We start from the raw sequence: 10,324 nt of genomic DNA, 5'->3' as shown, positions 1-10,324 counted from the left end.
TCCAGTTTGTGCCCCAAGGAAGGTTTCTTTTGAAGGTCGCTGGAGACTTGTGGCATTACTGTAACATAACCTATAGGCTGCCTCCTGAATAAGCTTAGCAGTCATGTAATAAGAGACATCTGCTTGTGGATCTGGTTAAGAAACAGGAAGCAGAGAATCACAAAGATTGGTACTGGGAACCGTACTTTGCAACTTGTTCATAAGTGGTTTAGAGCTAGGGGTGAGTAGTGAGGTAGCCAAATTTGCTGATGATGGCGAATTGTCAGGGCAGTTGAAACAACAAGGAATTAGCATAAGAATACCAATGGCTACTAGGCTAAAATGACTGAGAATAAGAGGAGACTCAAATCAGAGAGTGTGCAAAGACTGGATAATATTTAAAGAATACTTAAAACAATATTGTGCCGGTGATGTTTAGATTGAATCCTGAAGATTAAAAGGAAAGTGACAAATGTAGATAATTTTTGATATGTAACAGATACAATAGACAGTGCGTATATGTTAAGAATACGTTGAAAGCAAGGAGGTGAATCGGAAGTCAAAAGAGTGTGCGATGTTAGTTGATGTATTGTTAGTCAATGTCTAACGTTGTTGTGTGTGTTGTTGTTTTTTAGTCCCAACTGTTTTCTTTCTTATTTGTGGTTCTTTTATGTAAATTGTTTTGCAATTAAAATTTAAAAATTTAAGAAAGAAAGAAATTGCAAGTGTGGAGCGTGCTTTTGTGCTTGGTTTCTTCTTGCGGGTTTCCCACACGCATCTTGTTGGCCACTCTGAGAAGAGCAGTCTGGATGGGATGGGTCATTGGCCTGAACCAACATCCTTTTGCACAGACTGCTGTGAAAAGTGCACACTTTAAGCCATGGGAAAATAGTCCCTTGTTTTTGAAACAGAAAAAAAACGGGGAGCTTACAGACAATGTGAGGTTTATAACAAAATATTAACTGCGTTGACTCAGAAGTCAGTCCTATTTCATTCAAAAGGACTCACTCCCAGATAAGTGGGGTTAGGGCTGCAGCCTTAGTCACCAACTATAGTCATCGCAAAATGTATGGTAAGACAGGTAATAAGGGTACATAGAGATGGTAGACATTTAAGGAGTCCTCCCACATTGTCGCTCCTTCGACTGAGGCGTTTTACAATGCAAAGAAAAATGTTGCACAGGCACCCCACTCACAGTATTTGTTCTATGAAATGGACAGTTCCTCCTTGCACAGCACCATCAGGTCTCTTTCGAAGTAGCCCCTGCTGTTGCCTAGGGCGCCATCTAGTGCTTGTGGCTCTCCTAAGCACATCCAGAAATTCTACTCATTGGTGATTCCTGCTGCGATCACATAAAGTGAAGTTGGGGAGAAATGCTTGTGGACAGCTGATACATATGTGGATACACATGTCTGGAATGCCTGTCTGGGCAAAGCATCCCTGAAACATTTCCACATAAAGATGCATACATTTTTATTATTTGCTTATTAAATTTCTGCTCCACCTTCTTTTGGAAAGGCTCCTCCCACTCCAAGGCAGCCTGGATTTTCTGCAGAAAAACCAATCATATTGTATAGCCTTTCTTCTCCTCTGATGCAATAATTATTCACCGGGGGGGGGGCATACTATTTCTGTTCTTGTTTTATTAGAATCCCTGTTCACACATCATATTGGCAAATACAAATTCCTAGATGATGAGCAAAATCACCCCAAATTTTGGCCTCCCTTTTTATTTTATTCCCTCCCTCTTTTTCATTTCATCCCTTGTTTTGTTTTTTATTGCTCCCCTCCTTTGACAATGTAAATATTCACCAGAGTCAGGTGATCTGTTCCTTGCTGGAAGTCTTCAAGCGGACAGCCATCTGTTGGGGCATCTGGGTTACTTGCTTGAGCAAGAGGTGGACTTGATGGCCTGCAAAGACTTCCTCAGCTCTGTGATTCTATGAATAAGAGTTGTAATGCAATCCTGAAAATATTACACGTGCCCTAAAATATTAATAGTCACCAGGGAACTGTGCCTGTCTCTAGCACCAGATCTGTTTGTCTCCCAGGAACTGCAGCCAAGCAATATAAAAATGGCTCGCCTTTGCTTTTCATCATCTGCTAACTTCCCTATAATTAATAGATCCCGTGTACTTTGAAACCAAAATGAAAGCATCTGGAATGTCTTCCCTTTTTGGCTGCCTAGCAAGTGAGCAGCTGGCAGAGACCAAATAGAAGGGAGCAGTCTTGATCAGATTGCAGCCTTGCGCAGGAAAACTGAACAGAAACATCACAGAATAAAAGCAAACTGGGTCAGATTTATTTCTGGCACCGCTCCACAAAAATCGGTGATGGATTGATCTGTCAATGTTTGTTAGTGGCAGACAAGCCATCGCCCTAAGGGAAACCAGGTGAGAAATGTGTGTGTGCGAGTGTGTGTGTGTTTTTAACAGCCACATCATGTTTTATTTCAATGACCGGCACTTGTTGCAGCAACAAAGTTGGACAGGTTAATCTTTCTCAGGTGATACGTATACAGAATATGAGAGCCGATAGCATCCATCTGCATGTGGATCGGACACTATCAGCGGAACAAATTTCTCTTCCCCATTCAACCTCCTGCATACACCCCAAATCTGCTCCAGAAGGTTGGGGACTCTCTAGAGCCTCCTGGGGGTGGGGCTGCGTGGGAAAGAGAGGATGAAGAAGTACATGAGCCAGTGTCTATTTGCATAGTGTTGGATGTCATCCAATGCCATTAATGTTTCATTATAGCTTGTGTAAGTTTCAGTCTCTTAAGAGACACTTAAGGCAGTTAACATGAGTTGAAATAAAACAATCCAGAACGATGAAACCATTGAAATGTCGGGGTTTGGAGAGGGGCAGAGAGAACAGCAGGTTTTAAATAAACTTTATAAAACCATCAGATCATAATAAAACACCTGCAAACTGAAAGGTTAAATACCTGTTGAAATAAAAAGGTTTTTCTGAGGTAGTGAAATACTATGCAGGAAAGGGGTAGGCAGCTGTTCCTAGGGAGGGAGTTCCACACTCTGTCCAACTACAGTGGAGGGGGGGGGGCTCCTTTGAGTCCTAACCAGATGTACCACCTGATGAGAAACAGGGAAGAGACTCCCCAGCTGATCTTAATATCATGAGATCTTAAGATCATAAAGCTTTTTCAGCTTTAAAAGTAGCGGGACAGGAAAGCAAGGGAGACACAGATTATTAAGAAGGCCAAAGTTTATTGAAACCCAACACATTTTGCAAATATATTTCCCTTTTTCGGGCACAATCACAGTAATCATAAGGGGGGGGGGTGTTCAGTGTAGGAATATGTCTTCCATGAATATGGTCTTAACCAGTACTTTTTTTCTTTAAAAATGTTTAGGGGTAATCTCATTTTGACTCAAGAAAATCACCCTTTTATAGTTCAAATCGGGGGAAATAAATGGACAAAAGTACAAAGAACATGCATCACCTCATCAGTAAAAGAGAACACACCCACATTCCACACTGCTTCGTACGTTAAACACTCGCTTCCATCTGAGACTCAGGAAACACCGTGACGGGAAATGAGGCCGCCATCAGGGGTAGCAACAGAACTGATGATTCATCCCGTTAGATTCACAAAATCTTTAGGGGTATGCGTACCCCCAGAAAAGCACTGGTCTTAACTGTGTGTCCATAAGTGATTATGTGAACACATGTCAGTGTACACATGTCAGAAGCAAAGATCAACAGTGTGAAAGCAATGATTCTTCAGCATCAACTTTGTTGGACTGGTCATGTCGTTCAGAGGAGAGACCAAGCCAATGCAAACAGGAACTGAGCAGGAAGAGCTAACAGTCTCTCAGGCACCCTGGAGTTCTGAAGGGATACTTACAGAGACATTTTGCAATGCCACTGAAAGTACAGTGGTACCTCAGGTTACATACACTTCAGGTTACATACGCTTCAGGTTACAGACTCCGATAACCCAGAAATTGTGCTTCACGTTAAGAACTTTGCTTCAGGATGAGAACAGAAATTGTGATCCGGTGGCGCCGCAGCAGCAGGAAGCCCCATTAGCTAAAGTGGTGCTTCAGGTTAAGAACAGTTTCAGGTTAAGAACTGACCTCTGGAATGAATTAAGTACTTAACCCGAGGTACCACTGTACATGGAGGACACACAATGGTGCCCATGAGTGCCATGGCGTTACTGCTGCTATAAGACCAAGCAAGATTGCTGTTAAGACCAAACAAGATCTTAGCTGGTTGGCAATCCTAACTCAGAGTGAGCTCTAGAGCAATGGGTTTTATTCCTTCACCATGTGGGATGGAGTGGATTGCCCTGGCCCTATATATCTTTTCTCCCTCCACAACTCTTGGATGCAAGATAAGACAAAGAAAAGAGAATGAAGGGATTCACATTATAACTCTTCCAGATTTGTCAATTTCCTGGAAGAAAAGATGAAAAAGTTTAGAAAGATGAATCTGCGTTCTGTGGTAAAATGGTACAATTGAGAATTTGGTTATTTATGATATGTGAGTTTAAATTGTATTCAAAGCTCTTATCATTTCTTCTCCAAAGTGCTGTAAATAAATGTAAAAGTTTCCGTAAAATATATAAAAAGTGACAAACTGGTAATTTATCTACCCACTTACTTAAAAATGGCTGTCAAGCACCAGAACTGAGAGATCCATTTGGCAAAACATTAAGTTACTGCAGTGCATAAACCTGGCACGCTCATGAATAATCTCAAGAGTCACCATCCAATTTCTTTCCTATGCCAAGTCAAAAGCGGGTGGAGAGACAACTAGCAATGCTTCTTTGCTTTAAATTATTAAGTGAAATTTGTCTGAGGAACAATACAGATTTCTCTTTAGCCCTCGTCTATTGACAAGCTGTAGCCGTTTACTGGCAAATGGAGCCATATGACATGAGAAGAGCCATATTGGATCAGGCCCAACGGCGCATCTAATCTAGCATCCTGTTCTCACAGTGGACAAACAGTCCTGAGCATGACGGGGCTCTTCCCACGCATGATTTCCAACAACTGGTATTCAGAGGCAACACCGGTCTCTTGACAGTGGATATGCTTTGGGCTTTGCTCATCAGAGAGGCTTCACAGACACCATCCATTCTCAAAGCACGCCAAGATTATGCCTAGCAGGCTAAAGGGTCTCAGTTGTGTTTTTAGAAATTATTTTTATTTTCAGCAAACCTGTGTGTCCCTGGTTCATGGCACTGGGGCAGTTAGGTGTCTCTTTGGGAAGTTACACACATATAGGGCTGGCAAAGCCAGGGCTTTTCTTCAGTGGGAACTTACCAGAACTCAGTTCCAGCACTTCTCAGATGGGTGCCATTGCCATTATAAGAGAACCAGGGAGGTGTTCATGCTGAGTTCCGTCACCTCTTTTCTGGCACTTCCTTCTCCTGCCCCCATCAAGTGACAGGCAGTGGGGAAGGAAAGCATCAGCTGCTAGTGGGACTGGGAGAGAAATACGTGCTTCTCAATAACAATAATAATACAGTGGTACCTTGGGTTAAGTACTTAATTCATTCTGTTCTTAATCTGAAACTGTTCTTAACCTGAAGCACCACTTTAGCTAGTGGGGCCTCCTGCTGCCGCTGCGCCGCCGGAGCCAGATTTCTGTTCTTTTCCTGAAGCAAAGTTCTTAACCTGAAGCACTATTTCTGGGTTAGCAGAGTGTGTAATCTGAAGCATATGTAACCTGAAGCATATGTAACCTGAGGTACCAATGAAATAAATAAATAAATAAATAAATAAATAAATAAATAAATAAATAAATAATACCCTGCCCATCTGGCTGGGTTTCCCCAGCCACTCTGGGCAGCTTCCAACAGAATATTAAAACACAATAGTCTATTAAACATTAAAAGCTTCCCTAACCAAGGCTGCCTTCAGATATCTTCTAAAAGTCTGGTAGTTGTTTTTCTCTTTGACAGCTGGTGGGAGGGCGTTCCACAGGACAGGTGCCACTACCGAGAAGGCCCTCTGCCTGGTTCCCTGTAACTTGGCTTCTCGCAGTGAGGGAACTGCGAGAAGGCCCTCGGCGCTGGACCTCAGTGTCCGGGCAGAACGATGAGGGTGAGGATGAGACGTTCCTTCAGGTATACTGGACCGAGGCCGTTTAGGGTTTTAAAGCACCAAACGTTGGGCTGATGGAAAGCAGGGAAAGGAGCCTGGTAAAAGCCATGCACAACAAGAGAGGGAGGGAGGGAGGAGAGAGAGGATGTACTCCATGCCGGTAAGTACCATTACAAAAATAACTGAAGCAGCAGCAGCAGCAACTTTAGTCTAAGCCTTTTGTCCCATAATCCGTAAGAACTCTGGGAAACGGGCAAGTACTACGCCAGATCTTGATTGAGTTATCACAGCCTATCCCTCTGGCCAACTGCTTCAAAACCAATTGTCATGTGGAACAGGTGGTCCCTGGTTGGGATAACTTCCTTGTTCTCTGGATCAGGCCAATGGTATCGTCAAGCAAGCGTTGTTTGTCACAGATACGGTACATATAATAAAGATCTGTCACAATTACTAAGACTTTGCTCCACAGTTTAGAAAAGACGACCACTTGTAAATTCCTCTTCGCTACATTTCCTCATGTTCCCAGCACGCTTGATATCATCTGGGTGAACAGATGGGCTTTATGGTTCATTTCAAACTGTTCAGTCAGTCAACCAGCACAAATTGCATTAATTCCCTCACAGTTTGAGAACAAAGAGCCAAATATTCTGTGAACGGCACACTGTAGGTGGGAATCAGAGATTCCCTGCCATTAATTCAAAGCTGTTTTAAACAAACACACACCTATATCTATATCTATGATCACCAGGGCATCACAGAAATATTGTCTACCACAGGGGTGAGGTTTTTTTTAAAAAAAGACTAAGTGCCACATTCCCTTGTGGGCAGCCCTATGGGAGCTGAAATGGATGTGACTCTTAAGATTATATTCTAGCCATGCAATAAAGTCAGGTTTCTAGACAGAGACAGGCAGACAAACAGACAGACAGACATAGACAAGGGTGGGGGAGAAAGTTGATTCAGTTCACTTTTAAAGATGAGCCAAAACCACCCTTTCTGAAACAATGTGCAACGCCACCCTTTCAAATTCATACTTCTTCAAGTTTTGCAATGCATTTCTTCAGCCACATAATATATATACCAGGGTAAAGTGCACATGAAAGTGCATATATTTGTGAAACTATCTTACAAAAATGGACATTAGGGAAAACTGCTTGCAAAAATGCTATTAGTCAAAACCGTATACAAAAAAGTGTTTATTAGTAAAATGTGCACTAAAAGGCTGGTGGATTTTCATGGGGATCACAAAAATAATAAGTGTTGAGAAGTGAAGTTAAGATTAAAAAATTAAAATAGAAAGTTGGAGAACTGAAATGGACAGATATGTCTGTTACTTATCCCGGCAAGCAAGAGACATTACCATGGGGAGGTGTGTGTGTCACAAGAAGTGTGCCAGTCCAGGGCCAAAAGGAGTGGCCCCTGGCCCTGAGGGCCCCCCATGCCTGATCTACCAAGACTGTGTGTGCAAAAATGAAGTGATTACATCAGCCTTTCCAAACTGTCCTTGTAGTGCCTAATTGTTTTCAAGCCTAACAGATCCCAAACTTCTTGGGAGTGGGACAGAAATAATGAGATGAGGTTCCTGACTAACTGCCACAGTGGAGAAATTCCCAGTGGATGAGAGATACTGGATAGCCCATGGAAATAGACAGTATGGCAGCGTAAGAGTGTTCTCATGGGCAATTTGGGTGCAAATGACTATTCAGTCACCCTGGGAACCTTACTTTTTATTTTTTACCATTTGTCTTATTATCTGAGAAGCATTTCACCTATCACACACCTGAGGCATATCCCGCTTGCTCAGATCTGAATGCCATATATATTCCCTTGGGTGCCATCTGGGCAGAAACTCTCTAATTTGTCTCCTTTGCTGTAGAGTTGACTATTCAGAGAAAGGAGCATTAATATAGGCAAGGGATGGGGAACCTGTGGCCCACCAGATGTAGCAAGACTTCATATCCCATCATCCCTAATCACCAGCTATCCTGGCTAGGGCTGATGACAGCTGTGGTCCAGCAATACCTAGAGAGTCACAGGTTCCCCAATGCTGGCACAAATCATGCTCCTTCCTCTGAATGGCTGTGTTACATTGTCATTGCTTAATGCTTCACAAACATTTAATTCCAATAATGTGTGCTCTCATTCCAGGGATGAGGGATAATTTCTTGGTGGTTTCCCATTAAGTGTTTTGGACCACAATTTATCTGGCTTTCAACAACCAAGAAATTAGCACACAGCCCTTAACGCTGAAAGCTTTTTACACAGGGCATCATCAGCGCTTTAAGAGGAGACAGTTAATATGGTATTACTTAGCTTAATAGGCTCTCAGGAAACAGAGTAAGGTCAAATCAGCTAAGTCAAAGGGGCAGTCCCATTCCAGCTCAAGCAGAACAGTGGCATGAGAAGATACAGGGAAGAGGGATTAACCTTTTGACATTTTATATGCAGGGATCTCTCTGAGAGTAAAATGGCTCTAGGCCAGTTCCACTCCTCTGCAACTATAAAATGGTATCTGAGGCCTGTTTGAGGCGCCACCAATTTACAGCCGACAGTAATGTATTTTGTGTGGTGAGGATCCAGACCTAAGCAGCGCTGGTTCCCAGCACAATACAAATGACACAGTGTGTGAGCAAGGCAAATGAATTTGCTCTGCTCACACAAGATGTCAGTCAAACAGTAACACAGGCACAATTCCAGAACTCAGCTCAGAGGCTGCCCACTCCTCTGACCTGGGCCCATCACTTGGGTGATGTAGTGGTTACGTAGCTACCATTTCTCAAGTTTTCATTTTAAAACCAAAAGTTATGATATTTTCAAAAAAATAAAATAAAAAATCAGCCTTTGTGAACAGGGTGACTTCAATGTCATCCCTGTTGTTGCCAAGAAACTACAAAGCAACATGCTTTATCTTTCATTGCTCCCTAACTTTGTTATCCTGCTTTAGGTTGCTCAGGCACTCATCTCTAATAAATACATCCTGAAGAGAGGGACAGGAGACCTTTAATCTTAATTTAGCAGCTTCCTTTTCTGTCTCTAACCATGAGTCAGCCTGGGAAGCATGTAGAATTTTAGAAATAAAGTAAGTTAGCCTCTCAGTACAAAAACAGGAACATTCCTGTTAAAGATAACCTTTTCTAAGAAACCAGAAGCTTTTCTTTTAGGAGTCTTAGGTACAGAGATTCCAAATGACCAGAAGAGACTATTTATGTATGTGACTATAGCTGCCCGGACTTTGTTAGGTCAGAGATGAGAAAGAAAATACAGCCCCTACCAAGGAAGAATGGCAGATAAAACTGATGGACCACACTGAAATGGCAAAACTGACCAGAAGAATTAGGAACCAGGAAGAATAAATACCTGTAGTTGAAAGTTGAATTATGGTCTGTTTAAAGATTTGATAAAATTGGAGTAATAGAAGAGAAGCAGGAGAAAAATGTTCGCATAAGGATCCACAAAAGGGAGTAGGGAAGTCAAAGGGGATTTACTGATTATGTTTGAAATGTTTTCTTTGTTGTTGCTTGTAAACCTGAAAATGCTAAAATAAACTCTCTCTCTCTCTTTTTAAAGGAACATTCCTATATCAATGCTGGCTAATTCAGGGATTGAAATGGAATTGCCTCTTTATTGGTGTTTAGTTCCTGCACTAGAGGAATTAGACACAGTTAATCAGCTTAAAACTAAAATAGACAGCAATGCAATGGCGGAGACTAGTGAACCACAGCTCTGCAGGCCTATTTTGACATTTAAAGGACACAATCATTATACAAAGATTTTTAAAAGTTTGACAATTTTTTTTTAATAAATGCAATGACAAAACACAAATAGACCACAAGTTTTTTTTAACAAGACATCTCTCACATGTTTGATGTTTATAGTTATCCAAAGGGTGAGTGACTGACTGGCTGTGTTTTTCTGGTCACCGTAGTGTCCTGGTCAGCATCTAGCTTTACTGAAGGTCACTTCAAGGAACAGGTGGAGAATGATGGACCAGACCCTAAAGAACAGCTGGCAACCACTGGCCATTGTAGGGCTAAAGGGTGCTTGCTAGAGGGGTGGACTGGAGCCAGGGTCTGCTACTTGCTGATCCCTACTGTAGCTGTATTGTATTAGACAGTGTATTCAAAACAGTTAAAAGCAAATGTGGGGGGAACAACTCTCAGCACCCTTAACTACAGTTCCCAGGATTGTTTTGGGGTGTGGGGAGCCATAACTGCTCGTGTGGTATAATCACATTTTAAATGCATGGTGTGGACATGGCCTTTCCCCCC

Source organism: Podarcis cretensis (assembly GCF_951804945.1).
Source record: "Podarcis cretensis genome assembly, chromosome: 3".
NCBI lineage: Eukaryota > Metazoa > Chordata > Lepidosauria > Squamata > Lacertidae > Podarcis > Podarcis cretensis.
Note: the sequence above shows the minus strand (reverse complement) of the source record.